Source organism: Lissotriton helveticus, chromosome 10 (assembly GCF_964261635.1).
Source record: "Lissotriton helveticus chromosome 10, aLisHel1.1, whole genome shotgun sequence".
Lineage (NCBI taxonomy): Eukaryota > Metazoa > Chordata > Amphibia > Caudata > Salamandridae > Lissotriton > Lissotriton helveticus.
The window spans coordinates 187369286-187385990 of record NC_136071.1 but is presented as its reverse complement, the minus strand read 5'-3'; the positions used below and the strand labels follow the sequence as shown (position 1 = coordinate 187385990).

The window sequence follows — 16705 nt, the reverse complement described above, 5'->3', positions numbered from 1 at the left end:
GATAGCTCAGTGGGTTACTGCCTCTGTCACAGAGATCCTTGTGTTACTTCAGAAGTTAAAATCCTAACAAAAGGCAGTGAACAATGAACTGCCACCAAAGAGCTGCAAACAAACATGAATGGTATAATTAGAACTTCGCTTTTTTGGTTTTGTGATATAGTTAGAACTTCCCCAGTCTTTCATTATTCTAATGTTGCTAAAATGAGTATGTTTGGGCAGATCTACATTTTTATCAGTAAAGCTGACCCCCATGGAATACTCTTTAAATCCTACGGTTGTGTTTCCCCAGACCAAACCCCCTTAAAATATACTGCCCACCAGAATGGATGACACGTGATTCCTACACCTTGTAATCCTCACACACTTACAGAGACAATGACATTCCCTGTAGACTGATCTACATACTTGTATGATTCATTGTCTCTGTAAGTGTGTGCGTTGTGTAAAGTACTGACACACACTACATTGATATGAGCAGCACTATACAACAAATTAAATGCATATGAGAGAGAGGATACGTAAACATGAGGGGCACTGGTGGAGGGTGGTAGTAAGGGAGTCTGAGGAGGAGGTCATGAGGGGGAGGGGCTACAGAGAGATGAGAGGCACTGGTGGAGGGTGCCAGTGAGGGAATCCGAGGAAGAGGTCATGGGGTGGAGGGGGGAGCTAGGGAGAGATGAGGGGCACTGATGTAGGGTGGTAGTGAGGGAGTCTGAGGAGGAGGTCATAAGGGGGAGGGGCTACAGAGAGACGAGGGGCACTGGGGGAGGGTGGCAGTGAGGGAATCCGGGGAGGAGCTCATAAAGGGGAGGGGCTATGGGGAGATGAGGGGCACTTGTGGCGTGTGGCAGTTAGGGAATCCAAGGAAGAGGTCAATAGGGGGGGCATGGATGGATGAGGTACACTGTTGGAAGGTGGTAGTAAAGGTGTTTATGGAGAAAGAGGTTTTTGGTGCAGCGCCAAAAAAGACTTTTGCATCAGCGCTGAAGCCGGCCCTGTCATGGCCTTTCTGTTTTTGTTTATTTAATTGGCAGTTGGGCCATAAGGGCCACTGTGGAACATACTTTAAAGTGCGTGCTAATTATATTTATTGCTCTATTCAATGTTTTAAGTATGAAGGGGATTTTACTAAAGTTTTTACCGGGAGATGGTGCCTGACATGGGGCGGGGCCCAAGGTCATCTGTGAGATAAGGTGCACTGGAGAGGAATAGTGGCTAATCAAGCTTGTAAGGGAGTGCGTTGAAGAGTCCGTGGTCAGGTGGAGGTAGTAATGAAGAGGGATTCTCACTGAAGGCTCGCACAGAGGGAGCCCGAGAAGTGTCACTTGCCTGATACTCCCACCTCAGACACCTCCTCTTCCCATCAAAGGGACATTACATAGAAAAAACACTTTTTGAGAGTGATCAAATTTAGAAAGAGATTTTGAAAAGAGTGCGTTTTACTGGGCCTTGTAAGACTAAGAAGAGATAAAGGAAGGCCCTGAAGCAGGCCTGCCTAGACATATATGCGACAAATCGAGCCCGCAGTGGCCCACCCAAATGCGTCCTTGGCCCACCCAATTAAAAGTTCCTGGAGCCGGGCCTGAGCTGAACCAGAGGAAACAGGGATGAGCAGGGCTTTAAGTGGGCCGGGTCTCAAGGGGTCTGAGCACCGGCAGTTTTTTAAGGGGGCCTCGAAACGGGTCTTTATCGGGCTCTGTTTTGAGGCCTGGCACAGGCGGTCCGTTTTTTCCCCTGACTGCAGTGATTGCTGTCACTGCAGTCCGGAAAAAAAACACCAGGGCACAAAACAGAGCCGATAGAGACCCGTTTCGAGACAGCAGGCACATCGATGTGCTCTGCTCACACTGCTCTCTTCTCACTAGAAGAAGTTACGCATGACGTCATGGCAGCTGAGAGTTGTGGGGGAAGGGAAATCCTTTCAAGAGTCATTTTATTTCTGGATTTCCCTTCTCTTTCTGAAACTCAGGAGCAGCAACATTGTGGTAGGGTCACCAGGGCTTTAATTGGAAGCGTTTTCAATATTATATGTTTATAAGGCAAGCCATAGTTGCAGCTTATTTATATTGTGCAACTAATAACCATTGACAAAGCCAATAGTCCTGCCTTGTTGTAGGTATGATGTTGCTTGTTGTATCACATATCTGGATGCAATGACAGAAACAGCAAAATGCATATCGGGCTGCACACTATGCTAAACACGGATTTTTAGCGTAAGATTGGTAAAGCCATGCCCCTATGAGAGACCCCCCAGTTTTTTCATCCCACTTAAAGCCCTGGGGATGAGAACACGATAAAAGGGGTTAATGAAGGTGCTATTTGTGAGGAGACAAAGAGAACATTCTGCAGCATGGAACTACAACAGGCACTGCGAAAGTATGACAATGGCTGCTTAAAAGAGACAGGTCTGCTCTAACAAGAATCTCTGGGAACCTCTTATAGCTTAATCAAAACCACCTCACTAATACATAATCAAGATATCTTTATTCGGGCTATTTGCCTATAAAAGCACATAAAATACATACAAATGGCTGATTAAGATTCAAGTATTGATTGATAGGTTACTTTTATTTGATTTGTACAAAAAATCATAAAAGGGTGGGACTTACCAAGATTTAAGTAATACCTCATTACATTAAATACAGATCAATTCATGTACAGAAGACCTACATATAATATGCCATAAATACAATATAATTAAACGGACATTACAAATCTACCCCATGTCAATAAAAACAAGCCTTAGTAACAATCTGAGTTTGTGCCCCCAATGGCAAGGCTAAAACATCATTAATAAAGTAAATATACTTAACAATCAACAGTACTTTTAAAGTGCCCACACATACTAACCCATCTCCAACATCCTCTAATCCCTCCATGTTTTTTTAACCCCATCATTTGTAAAAAAACAAACCCTTTTAAGGTCACCATAAGTTTATAATGTAACTGCCCCTGTTTTCCTTGACCCCTTAATACTTCTCCTGTTCCACTCAATCCTTACCAGTGCGTTACATTTCAACGGCACTCCTGCCTATGCCCAGAAGCAGGATTGTCCATGGAGTGGCAAAGCCAGCCATCCTGTGACCACCTCCAAGTTGTCCCCACCTTATGCATTCAAAAACCTTAATCAATGCCAACCTATTCTACAAGCTGCAAACTGAGAAGCTTTAATTAATTCCTACCAAAATTATTCCCTGAACAAAACCCAGATGGGCCTTCCTTATCTATGTAAAAAAATAGAGAGGGAAAGTAAAGAAAAAAAGCAACTAATCGTCATCTATGGGTGCAAGAAAAAAGTAAAAAAGGAAGGTTTCCCATGCTCACCAATCCTTAATTCACTAACATGCCACCCAGCCTGTCACCTGTATGTATGTTTTACTATTTACATAGCACAAACTTAGCTAGAAAGCAACAGAGTGCTGTACATTTCTTAGGGGACTGGTAGACAAACTACAAGATTGTCTATATCAAGTGGAGATTATACAAATACAATTCACACATTCTATTCCATATTTTTAGGCACAGAGAGATTAAGTGATTTTTTTTAAAAATCACACAATGTTGAGTCAAGCATCAAAGTCCCCTGGTTCCAAAGTTGGCACCTCTAACCACTAGTCACTAGGTCATATCGCTTCCAAAAATTAATTTTGGGCAGCCCCACTAGCCTGAAAATCAATGAGTAAAACTTCAGCGCCTCCTTTCTACGAAGGCAGATCTTGGAAAATAAGCCACAAATTATAATAGATGCTGTTTAGTGCTGCAGGTATCCACTAAGAGGACTTACTTAAGTACGTTATGTTACATTGTATTATACACTAATGGATAATGATTTGTGACAATATTGTCTCCTACATGTTCAATCCCAATAGGGTACCTCAGGATGGTGAACGTTCAACTGATCCCTGGACACGCCTGGTTTGTAACTTTATTACTTTTGATTAAAATACTTGAGAATTACTCTGAGACATATACAGAGCGGCTCATGGTCCTGATAAAAGCCCCTTGATCCATTTAAGGACAGTAAAAATAGGGCTGAAACATGTTGATGTTTTCGCTTGGCCTAATTATTTCCCTTTAACTTTTAAGTCTACACACAAGTAGCAGGCGTAATGTCATATGCCAACCAGTAGGTAGTTTTGATATTACCCATTTCGCCTCAATAAGACACCTCAACGGTAGCAAACATTCACAAAGGTAAAAATAATAGGTTCTCTCAACAAAGGGTAGTAGCCCAATTTGGCATGTGACTTACCAACGTAGTCAAGACAGAGGAATGTATTGAGCGCACATATCACCCAAGGGTCTCGTGGCTCTAGCATAAACTCCAAGGGACTGGAGGTCAGATGTACTGTCCTTATAGATGGTCAAATAGCCAGGTTTTTAGTTCCCTGCGGAATGGCATATGGTCAGCCATGGATAGGAGATGTGATGGAAGCTTGTTCCAGAGAGCAGTTGCAAGGAAAGAGAAAGAACTACCGCCATTCCTGGCGGTGCAGATTCATTGAGGGGTAAGGAGACATTTGGAGTCTATGCCTGGCCCTAAGATGGCCGACGCTGTGGACCTCGCTTGATGGTCCCAATGCATACAGCCTCGTTTCCTGCAGTTTTCTTGCTTCTGCACACTGGAGCTCTCATTGGACGGCAGCGCGGCTCCTCCCTCCTCAGATACGCCCCGGAGGAAGCCTGATGGGGAGCCCGATTGGCACTGAGCTGTGACCTGGCCCTAAGATGGCCAGGATCAGCCCCTCTCAGCAAATGGAAAGTGGCATTTGATTGTCTATCGAGGTATTCACGCAGCTCAGGACCGTGCCTAGGTCGCTTATTGGAGGGCAACCCGAACCAACACAGTACCTGACCCTCTTAGATCATTGATGAGGTTTCGGGGCCTCCTCCTAGAGCCCAGAGACTGCCTGACCCTCCGTTGATGACCAAAACAAACAAGCATTTACAATGCAACGGTTTCGCCTTTGGAAAAGTTTGAGTTATTGGCATTGTAAATGACAACATTTGTATTTATGTGTTGGTTTTGAAAACAGATAAATAATTGGCATTGTCATTTACATTGCAAATAGCTTTAACATTTCCAAAGGCGAAACCGTTGCATTGTAAATGCTTGTTGTTCCCTATGAGGTTTAGGCGAGTTGGGCACCAAGTCTCTTCCTCACGCAGGAGGGCATGGGAATAGTCTGAAAAATGAAAATTACCCCCTCATTGAACCATTGCAATTGGCATTAAGTGAACGAGCGCAATGAGCAAGCCCAGTAGTCATTCCCTTGAAGGAATTCTGATACGTCCTTACTGCCCTCCATTCCTTTTCAGTATTTTCTTTTCGTAATCTTTATGTCCTTTCCACCCTTCCATTCACCGTCTTTTCGCTTCTCCATCCCTCTGTCTTTATCTTATCATCCACCCATATCTGCAGCCATCTTGCCACCATCCATCCCTCAATCTATAAATTTTTCGATCCGTTCATCTTTCCCTCATCCACACCTCCATTTTTATCATGCTTTGTTTCATTTGTTCTTCCGCCCCATAGTTCATTTATACTATCCACTTACACTATAGTGATATTTATTTACAAGCTCCTGTTTGGAGGCTAGCGCTTCTCCCTCATTGTAGGAATGGGAGCTATAAACAAATAGTTTAATGTTTCATGTTAATCAGAACTGTCCAGTGGCACCCGCCCCCACTGAAGCTGCTAAGGGGAGGAGGGTTATTGACGCCCCTGCAGGTAAGTCATGCGTTATTCTAAGGCAGTAATATCTCTGTTTTTCCCAAAATGTTATTACTTTCCTCTACCGAGGGCACCCTACCTTCCATCTGTCATACAAGTCTCCCAATCCCCATGTACAGTGACGACGCTGGGAGGTGGTTCTTGACATAGTTGTCCTGAGCCTATCCAATCAGTGTTTAGAACCAAATACCTTCTGCTCCTATTCTTTTGAGGGGGTGGGGGGGATTAGAACGTAAATATCTGCCTACTGGGATAATTATTGGGCTGTTTAAAGCATTCCCACAGCCTGTCAACAGTGTTGTTGAAAAGAGAACTGAGGTACACAGGAGAGGCAGCGCAGCTGCCACACCCTGGGACACAAGAGGCGCTTCCCAACACAGTGACAGCGTGGGAAATGTGTTTGGGGGAACCGGCTTGGCAACTACGATAAAAGAAAATCTGCAGAGAAAACATTCAACATGAAAAGTCTATGTATCGACTCACTGAGGCGAAAACGGAATTTTTGCGGTGTCTTTCGTAATCTCTACCGAGAAGCCTCCTGCATTTTTCTTTCTCCATCTCCGTTCTCTCTCCTCGGCCATCTCTGTGCCCGAAAGCCCCTGCACCCCACAGCTCTAAGAGAACCCCTCTCCTCCTCTAGTAGATAAGGTCCACGAATCCCTACCACAGCATAAGTGATGATCCCTAAACAATGCTCCTTCTCTGCCGTATTAATGGGAAGAATCGTGCTCCTCCTCCCAGTCTCTGTCAGAGAAGGACCATAAAAAGCTCTCATCCTGCGCTATCTTTGAGCAGCCACTGCATCTACTCGGCTCTCCAAAGTGCAGTCCTCTGAACACTTCTCTTTCTTCCCTATACCATCAGGAAAGGTCCTGTATACTTCTCGTCCTCCACTAAACTCTGAGAGAAGAATAATACATGCCAGCTGTCCTCTGAACACGTCCCCTCCTCAAAACTAAGAGGGAAGTTCCCTGCATCTCCCGCCTGTTACCTGCGGTCTATAGGTTGATACCTCTCCACCTCGACTACTTAAGAAGCACCCTGCAACCACCAGCCCGCCCCAAGCTGCTGCCCATGGAAGACCCTGTCTGAACACACCTGCTCCGCTACCTCCGAGCCCACCTCGAACTCTCATGCCATTGCAAGAGAAACTCTGAGTGCAGCCCACCGCTATCGCTGCGAGAACAGGGGGTGCAGCAGGTGCAGTGGCACCGGAGCCCAAAAGCCCGAGGGGCTCGCTCAACCCCGACAAACCTCCATTTTACTACATCAACAGCAGTCAAAGGGACCACACTCCTTGCTACGCCACAGCGTGAGAGATGTCGCCCTAGCGCTGGCCGTTCTTCCCCGTGTCTTCCCGCTCCCAGGAGGCACGCGAGGCTGCTGACAGATAGTGAATAAAGTTGAAACGCGCCAGACTCACCAGTAACATTCTTAGGAGCACAACCCCAACGGCCCCGACCGCCCTCACTGCTGTTAGGGGTGGGGCAGGTCCTGCAGGCGGTACCTGTTGCTGGACAGTCCTCAGCCTGCCCGCGCCGTGTCCGGTGCTCCCGAGGCTCGGAAGGCGTAGTCCCGCTCCTGGGGTCACTCCTTGCTCGGCGGCTGCTCAGAATCCTGGCTCTAGGTCTGCTTGTTCTTTGTCCGAGTGCTGGTCCTGTGATTTACCCCTGCTCCGTGCTTGTCCCCGACCAGACCCCTGCTCCGTGCTTGTCCCCGACCAGACCCCTGCTCTGAGCTTGTCCCCGATCAGAGACGACACTACTCCCCGTCCACCAGCACTCCGTGCGATTCTGGCCGACGGCATAGACTCCACCCCGCTGCACTTGTTCGCAGACCGAGTTGTTTGGCTGCCCCGCTTTCCACCCTGCACTTGTTCCCAGGATCACATTCCGCCAGTATCGTTCCGGCCCCCGGGGCTCAGCTCCACTCTCACCAGAGCCCAGTTTCGTGACGTGAAAATGGAGGGGGTGGGGGGCGAACAAGAGTGAAAGCTGCCGCCCCGCCCCTGGAACAGGAGAGGGGGGGAGAAACTATCTGAGAGGGAGGAGCGAGTCTGAGGAGAGAAAGGAGAGGCGGGGCGGCAACATTGGCAAAGGGATGACACAGGGGGCGGGAGAAAACACGGACGGAGGACACGGACGGCGGGAGGGGGCGGGAGAGGACACGGACGGCGGGAGGGGGCGGGAGAGGACACGGACGGCGGGAGGGGGCGGGAGTGGACACGGACGGCGGGAGGGGGCGGGAGAGGAGACGGACGGCGGGAAACGTGCACAGGACAGTGAGGGGGGGCGGAAAGGCACACGGAGGGGGCGGGAATGGGCAGACTTTCTGTGAAAGGGGAGGGAACGGGAAAAAACGTAACTCCGCCCTGGGGAAAAATCTCCGGAACGCCCCCGAATCTGGTCCAGCCTTGATGGACAGATCCGGCACTCAATGGCTAGCCTCCATTTATGGAGCTAGCCAATGAGAGCCGGGGGACGTTCCAGGAGTCCTTATTGACGACATAGGATTTCACCTGCGCTGAAGAGCTGCGCAGAGCGCAGCCTTCGGCAGGCGAAACCCAAAAAGACTACCCTCCGTCTGCCCCAGGGACGCTGGTGACTCCTGGCCCACACAAAGGTACCTGCTCTATTTGTGACGTCCCCCCGCCCCCGGGCAGCACTCACCTCAATCTCACTACTGAATCTCTGCCCTCCAACCACTCTTCACAGGATCCTAAGACAGCTGCCCTCGAACTCCCCGATGAGCACTTACAATGCTGATCCACTACTCTGCGGCCTTCTCTACCTACCAAATGCATCGGCGCCCATAGCAGCGATAGCCCCCACGTGCCTGCCAACCACACGATACCAAAACAATGTCACCGGGCATCCCAATTTCCGTCTACTCACCCATGATTCACACGAAACAGCTAGGCCTGAACACCTTTGCAATTAGCTCCCCCCCCCCAAGCTCTCCACCAAAGCGAGAAGAAACCTCAAACACAATCTAATCAGACAACATTCCGAAACACTATTTGTGGACACCTACCACTGCACCTCCAAAGGGCAGGTAAAGATCGATCTCATCTTCCACACGAACAGACCTGAGAACTGGATCACTACGCTAAGATTGCAACTTCACATATCTAAAACGATGACCACCTCACATAGCTGTAAACTGATGACCTCTCTCCCTAACCAGATGACTAGAAACAGGAACACAACAGTGACCATTTACTCTAACGGCACAGTGTTGATACAGGCTAACAACGAGAACCTTGAGGCCTTCGACTCCCTCTTCCCTGCTCTCCTTCCGCCCATCTTCACTCCCTACGTTCTGCTCTGCCTCAACCCCATTCCCCTGGCATCCTTCCTCGCCTGGTGACGCAAAAAACCCCCTCCCCCTCCCCTGGTGAGACCATTCAGCCCCCCACTAGAAGCTCCTCCATTCCTACTAACCGTGACCGTCAATCTTTTGAGGTAGATCTGACCCCTTCACCCCCTCAGACTCGCCCTCCCCTACACCCCATCACCATCCCACGAGCTTGGTCTACTGGCCCCCTTTTCAATCCTGTAGAACTACTGAGGAAGAGCTCTCGACTCGACCCCCTACTGAGGGTCGTGGACAGTGGCAGTCTGGGCGACCCAATTAGTATTGGACCCCACAATTCGATCTTGCCCTCCACCTCAAGGGCTGTCCCTACCCACAACTGCATGCCCCCTGCCCCGGAAAACATAATGCACCGGCTGACCCTATTAGAGAGTCAGCTAGAAATAATATTCAGAGGCCTTGACGAAATCCTAATCAACCTAGACAAAGGTCGAATGCCCCAGCAATCCCATACCAGGCCCTCTCCACTGACCAACTCTAACCTCCAAAAACCCCATTCCGCTCTTCCGCCCTTGAAAACCAGCTCCAGAGGCCCACAAAAACCGACGCTGAGATCCCGTTACAGACCCGCACTAGAATCAAATCCCCCGTGCCCAGGCTACAGAGTCCCCCAATTAAGGATGCTGTAACCCTGACACAAAAACCTTCTAGGACTAAAGCAGCAATGTCCGCTGAAGAAGCAGCGGACTTAGCCTCCACATACTGCTCTCCTCCCACAGCCACCCCTAAATCCAATATCCAAGTGATCACAGGCTTCAGAAGAGAATACCCCCCTCAAAAGCCACTAGACCCCCGTCCTCCCTCTCCTCCATACCCAGGGCCCCTCCAGGAAAGTATCCTAGCACTAAGAAACTATCCACTAACTGCCTGCTCATTAATTGTAGATCAGCTCCCAAACATGCAACGGAACTAGTAGAAGCCATCCTCTCTCATGATCTTGACATTGCGTTCATCACGGAGACATGGCTAAATGAGATCTCCCCTCCTTGTTTATATATGCTTGTGCGCCCAGGTTTCACCATCGTCAACAAAGATAGAAAAGATCAACGAGGTGGAGGTGTAGCCATCATCTATAAGGACAGCATAGACATCGCTGTAACTGACTCCTGCAAGTACAGCTCCTTTGAATGTATTTCTGTCATCATTAAGACTAAGGACAACAGCCCCTTAGTCTGTCACCTCCTCTATCACCCTCCAGGCAACACCCCCACATTTGGGGAACACTTATCCGACCTGATTACCAACTGCGCACTTAAGACACTAACTACCTAATCCTGGGTGATCTCAACCTACGCTGGAATGAAACCAACAACTCTCTACTTCAATCTCTCAATAACCTCCTCTGTGACAATAATCTTTCCCAACACTGTTCGGAAGAAACTCACAACAAAGGAGCAACCGTAGATGCCATCTTTGCCCACCGGGACATAATCATGATCGACAACATTCTTCCAGTTGACTGGTCTGATCACCACATGATCTTATTCCACATCAACCAAAAAGTCTTAATCCTTCCACCTGTTCATGACCCACCCTAATGGTCCAGAAATATCACCCAGATCCCCCTGGATGTCATGGAAGAGAGGCTAAACTCGCTGCTTCCTAGCGACATTGAGCTCTCCACAACTGATCTCACCTCGCTCTATAATAATCCTTGCTTGATCAACTTGCACCCCTGAAACAAAAAAAAATCATCCTATTCCGTCCAGATCATGGTTCGACTCAGACATCAATGATGAAAGGAGAAAACTAAGAGCCACAGAAAGATAGCGACCAACTTAGAACTGTCCAGAAGAAATACAACAGTCATATCAAGAACAAAAAATCCATGTATTTCCGCTCCGCACTGGATATCGCAAAGAACAGACCCAGGGAACTTTTTTAAATCATCACACACCAAACCTCCAAACCTGATACGTCCCTAGGGCCGGCATCCAAAGAACGCGGTGACAACTTCGCCAACATCTTCAATGCTAAGATCTGCAAGATCGAGTGATCTCTCGACACCAATTGCTCCCCCCTTTCTGACAGCAGCCTGGGTGGGATGTTTGGTAGCGCTCCCTCTCTCACCACTAAACCCTGGTCTCTCTTCCAGCCCAACCCTGAAAAAGAGATTGACAAACTTATCTCCACCTCCAAACCTTCATCTCATGCTCTAGACCCTCTACATGCTCAACTCACTAAAAAGCTGAAACTCTCCCTAGCCCCACTCTGGTGCAGGATTATTATTAGCTCCCAAAAAAATCCAGAATCGTTCCGACTGTCTGAAAGTGGGACAAGTAACCCCACTGCTGAAAAAAACAGGCCTAGACATTAATGACTTAAACAACTTCAGACCGTCTCCAACCTTCCTCTTCTCTCCAAAATCCTAGAAAAATGTGTACTCCAACAACTAACCCAACACCTGGACAACACCAACCTTCTCAACTCCCATCAGTCGGGATTCAGGAAAGGTTGCAGCACTGAAAACACGATCCTCAACATAATAGATGACATCCACAAATCACTGGACTCAGACCAATGCTGCCTCCTCATTCTCCTAGACCTATCGGCAGCATTCGACACAGTAGACCACAAACTTCTCCTCAAGGCTCTCGAAGATAGGGCCGGTCTAGACGAGGTGGTCCTCAAATGGTTCTCCTCATTTCTCAACAACCGCTTCCAGAGAATCAAAATCAAAACCTTTGAGTCCGACCTCCACCCCGTCAACAGGGGAGTACCCCAAGGATCAGTGCTCTCTCTTCAACTTTTCAACATTTACATGGAACCCCTCACCACCCTACTCAGAAAAGCCAACCTTTATGCTGACGATACTTTAATTTATTTTTAAATCTCCTCGGCCAAAGACATTCAAAGACTCAATGGAACACTAAGAGAAGTGCAACTTTGGCTGACAAGTAACCACTTAAAACTGAATCCGGACAAAACCGAACTACTCCTCATTTCGAACAAAGAAGAGAACCCACAAATGGTAGAGTGGTTAAAAGCTATCGATGCTCTCAATGGGAACCTCACCCTGGCTGATTCTGTTAAATCTTTAGGCATTACCCTAGACTCAAAACTGGACATGACTAAACCCATTAAGATCTCGGCCAAGAGCGGCTTCCTCAACCTGAAGCTACTGAACAAAAAGAAACCTTTTATCCTGCCCAAAGATCTTAAACAAGCCACCCAGGCATTGGTGCTGTCAAGACTGGACTATGGAAACGCAGTCCTCTCTGGAATAGCTAAAACACATCTTGCTCCTCTGAAAACAACTCTCAACGCGGCTGCCAGAATGGTCACAGGAATAACGAAATTTGATCACATCTCTCCTGCACTCAAAGATCTCAAGTGGCTACCAATAGAATTGAAGGTGAACTTCAGAACAGCCTGCCTCACCCACAAAGCCCTTCACACAGGCAAACCTGAATATCTGGCGGCCAAACTTAAAAAAGCTGGCCAGAACAGGACCCTCAGAAGCTCTAACACCCTACTTCTCATCCCGCTAAAATCACTAAAACAGAAACCCGCGGCCAGGTCCTTTGCTGGTAACACACCCAAAATCTGGAACTCTATTCCCCCTCACATCAGAACTATCCCTTCTTTTGCTAAATAAAAAATCAGCTCAAAACCCTCTTCCTCGATCGAGCCCTAGCGAACAGATAGGAGCAGCTGGAGTCTTGAGATTGACACATCACCCCTCCCGGATGCGGTGTTAACAAGTCCTTGAAATGGAACTCTTAGTCATTGTCATTACAATTACTATTGGCTGGAGTGTCTGGCGTTTTTTTTATTATGTTCTGCTCTCTTTTCCTCTGCTCTGTAACTGATGTAAAGCGCTCCGATACCTTTCGGCCAGGCTAGCGCTATATAAAACTTCTTAAATACATTTAAAAAAAAAAATTGGTAGTTGACCAAAGCGTCCTGATCAGTTGATACCAGCTACGTTTTTTGGCAAAGTAGCTTGGCCCATTACCAAACATGTTCTTGTGAACCAGACAGAGGATTTTGAAGCAGATTCGCCTCCTAATAGGGAGCCAAGGAAGAGTCTTCTGACTGGGCACTGAAGTAGCTCTTGATGGGAGGTTAAGTAAAAGTCTGGCAGAAGCATTTGGCAAAACTTGAAGTTTATAATAGAGCTCCTCTTTTACGGAGGCCAGCAGGGCATTTCCATAGTCGATACAACTTATGATTAGTCCTTGGACAAGTGGTTTCCTGGATTCAATAGGGATCCATTGAAACAAATTGCGTAGATTACACAAAATCCCATAACAGATGTTGATTATGTGATTTATGTGGTTTTTCATTGACAGCTGATTGTCAACCACCACTCCGAGGTTACGCACCACGGGTTTGGGCGATTTACAGGGGCCCAGATTCTGAGGCCACCAGTCAATAGACCGAAATTTGTTCGCCTTAACAAAAAGAATGACCTCTGTCTTTCTTCCGTTGAGTTGTAGGTGGTTAGTACGCATCCAGCTGTCAATATGGGTCATGCAGTTTTTGAAACGGATCCTTGTGTCAGTGGGATCAGGGCCTAGAGTGATCAATAACTGTCATCAGCATATGACACCACATCAAAACCGTAGGACCTGATCACTTTGGCCAAGGGAGTCACGTACATGTTGAAAAACATGGGACTTAAAAACGTAAGGAGGAGAACTGTGATGAAGCATGTCACCAGCTGGCTGATTGAGGGCCTCTGTCTTATAAAACATACATCTCAACTCTAGTTTCATTAGGGCTGGAACATGCACATACAATTTCTTAATTATTTTATCTACTTAGAATATCCTTTGTGAATAGTCAAAGCTGCACACTCAGATAACAAGATGGGCAGCCTTCTGACCCCCCAGGTCCTGTGTCCTGTTCCATCCAAAAAGTAAGGACTCAAAGCCAGTTCCTGATTTGGACATGTTGTAGAAATTTGGCAGAGATCGCTGTTAGCATTTAGCTAAAGCCATCTTGTTTTTGGCAGCCATCTTGAGTAACCATGTTCTCAGGTTCTCAGTGGGAGGAGCTAGATTGCCGAGCCGAGCTGAGCTGAGCCAGGCCACGCCGTTGTGAGGAGCTGTGAGCCGCGAGCGGTGTGAGCGCTGTGTGAGCGCTGTGACAACAACGCCGCTGCCGCCACCGCCACCGCCACCGCCACAGAGGAGGTAGGGGGCCTCCTAGCTGTTAGAACCGGAGCCGTGAACATGTCCTTTCACGGTGTCGCGACGATTCCCCCCAGCGGCTGCAGCCGCAAAACACTCCCATTTCGGCGGCTGGAGCCGCAAACACTTTCCCCCAGCGGGCGGTGCCAGCAAACATTTCACCTGGGCGGCCGGAGCCGTGAGTATTACTTTTTTGGGCGGTTGAAGCCGCAAACGCTTCCCCCCAGCGGCCAGAGCCCGCGAACGCCTCACCCGGGCGCCGGAGCCGCGAGAGGAATCCCAATCCCAAGAGCAACGTGCTGGAGGGAGGCGTGCTGAGAGGGTGGGAAAGGCGAACGTTGAACGCCCAACACCCCTCTTCCCCAGTCCCCGCAATCACAACCACTTGCATAATTACTGCCATCGCTGCTGTTTCCCCTGCCCCGACAGACCCGGCTTCAGACGGGGGTCGGTAGGCAGTTCTTGAACCTGGCACTGAATCGTCCAGGTGCCGGGAGAGGTGAGGTGAGGAGGTGCGTGAGAGACAGAAGCTAACAGAAGCAGACAGCAGGCCGCAGGCCGCAGCAGGTCCTGTGCTGTGCTGCAAGGGGTCTGCCGGTATACAACAAGCACAGGGGCAGAGGCAGCCTGGAAGGAGAGAGTGTGCGAGTCCCACAACGTGTGTTGCAACTGCGGAGGGCTGAGCAAAGGATTAAAGGAGGTGAGGCTCAAGTCACCCCCAGGAAACACACACATAACAAGACTTACCAATACAAATATAAAAAAAAATTTAGAATGAGATCTGGTACAAAACGGCAAACTGCTCCCAGCAAAAAGCAAAAAAAAACTGTCCTGAAACCCATCCCCAAAGATGCCTCTATGTCTTCATCTGACGGCGAGTCCGAGGCACAGGGAGAAAGGGAGAGGTTGGACACGGGAAAGTTGGTGGCAATACCCGAGAATCCCGGTTCAGTGACGGGTAAACAAGGGCAGCAAAAAATTAACAAATTCTTCTTTTTAAAGGACCCGGTCTCGGCGATCTTTGCTGCTACAGTGGAGGCGTAAAATCTCCCGAGCCCAATCCTGCCAGACATGATTAAACCGTCACTTACACCAGGGGTTACTAACAAGGAAACAAAGCAAATGGACCAACGTTCACACGAGAGCACTGTAAATTTACCAGGCATAATAGGTCAGACAGCGAAAATCAACATTACGAAAAAACAGATAGAAATTGTGCAGGCCCAAGTGCACAATACAACTGGGCCCCCTGAGAACACGGATTCCAAAAAGGAAGCGGACATCAAAACTTCAACCCAATTAAGCACTCAAGACACAAAGGGTACGAATAAACCAGCATCCTACCTGCTAACATCACAGGGTCTAGAGTCGCTTGAAAATATCTTTGCTAAATCAGGTTCTCTAAATATAAGCCACAAAGACTATACAAAGTGCAACATAACACCTCAAGGGGCAGACTTAGGAGGTTTGTTAAGCCAGAGACTCGAAGGGGCGGCAGAAATGGAAGATCTCCCTCCAACCACAAATACCCCAAAGCCGACTGTAACCTCTAAGAAAAAAGCAAAAAGAGCATTAGAATTCGGGCAATCTACAACGGAATATCCATCTATAAAGACGTACACTCAGGAGTTAGTGGCATCAACACCGCGAAACTTAGAGGATCGAGGTAGCAGCCACAGAATTCTGATTGATGACACCAGTAGTGCCGGCAGTGAGGCAATCAAACATGCCCAGTTGGACCCCATTTTAATTTCATCGGCAAGCAGGATTGAACAGTCCTGCGCAAACCTAGAGAACGGAGTCAGTTTTCAACAAAACACAAATTGGGGGAAGACCCTAATTAGCACATTGGATCAGGCAATAAGGGCATTAAACTTTCAATCGGACAAAATGGAAGTCCAAATAGACCCAATAAATATCATCGCAGAGCACATATCAAACATAAGCTCTAAGGCAGACACAATAATGAACGTATTAGCCAAAAAGGAAAACGCGGAAAAAAAAACAAATATTAGACCAGACCAGATAACTCCAGGAAATAGAACACAAATCAAAAGCAACGTTAAATCTAGTCGATGTAATTGTGATAGTATAATAGAAAAACTGGCCACCATCCCAGAGATCCTAAATGACATCCTGGGAGCAGTGAAATCTACTGGCGAACAAAAGGGAAACCGGGAGCATACGGACTCAACCCAGAACGAAGAAATTTCAAATGCCCAAACTGGTCGACATATCCCGGACCAATCCATCAAAGGGGACCGGAAGAACACATTCACAGGTCAAGACGTAGGGGCGACGGAAAGCCAAGAAGAACAAATCTACGAAGGCCTGCCTACCCCTCCATCTGATCAACAGGACAAACTAACAAAACGACAACGAAAGAGAGCCAGGAAGGCACGGCCCAAACAAAATAAGAAACACACCGTTGCCCCAGAACACATCTTTCCAATTTTTA

At 47.9% G+C, this 16705-nt stretch overlaps 1 protein-coding gene across 7 annotated transcripts in view; it reads left to right on the top strand.

Moving 5' to 3' along the window:
- The window catches only part of LDAF1 (lipid droplet assembly factor 1), a 294437-nt gene that overhangs the window by 1526 nt on the left and 276206 nt on the right, over positions 1-16705 (top strand). For 2 of the 7 annotated variants that reach the window (XM_078665071.1, XM_078665075.1), the window contains exon 2: positions 3870-3915. The exons of the other annotated variants lie outside the window; for them this stretch is intronic. The gene's annotated coding sequence lies outside the window, so the exon portion shown is untranslated. The remainder of the gene's footprint in view (positions 1-3869; positions 3916-16705) is intronic. 7 annotated transcript variants of the gene reach the window in all.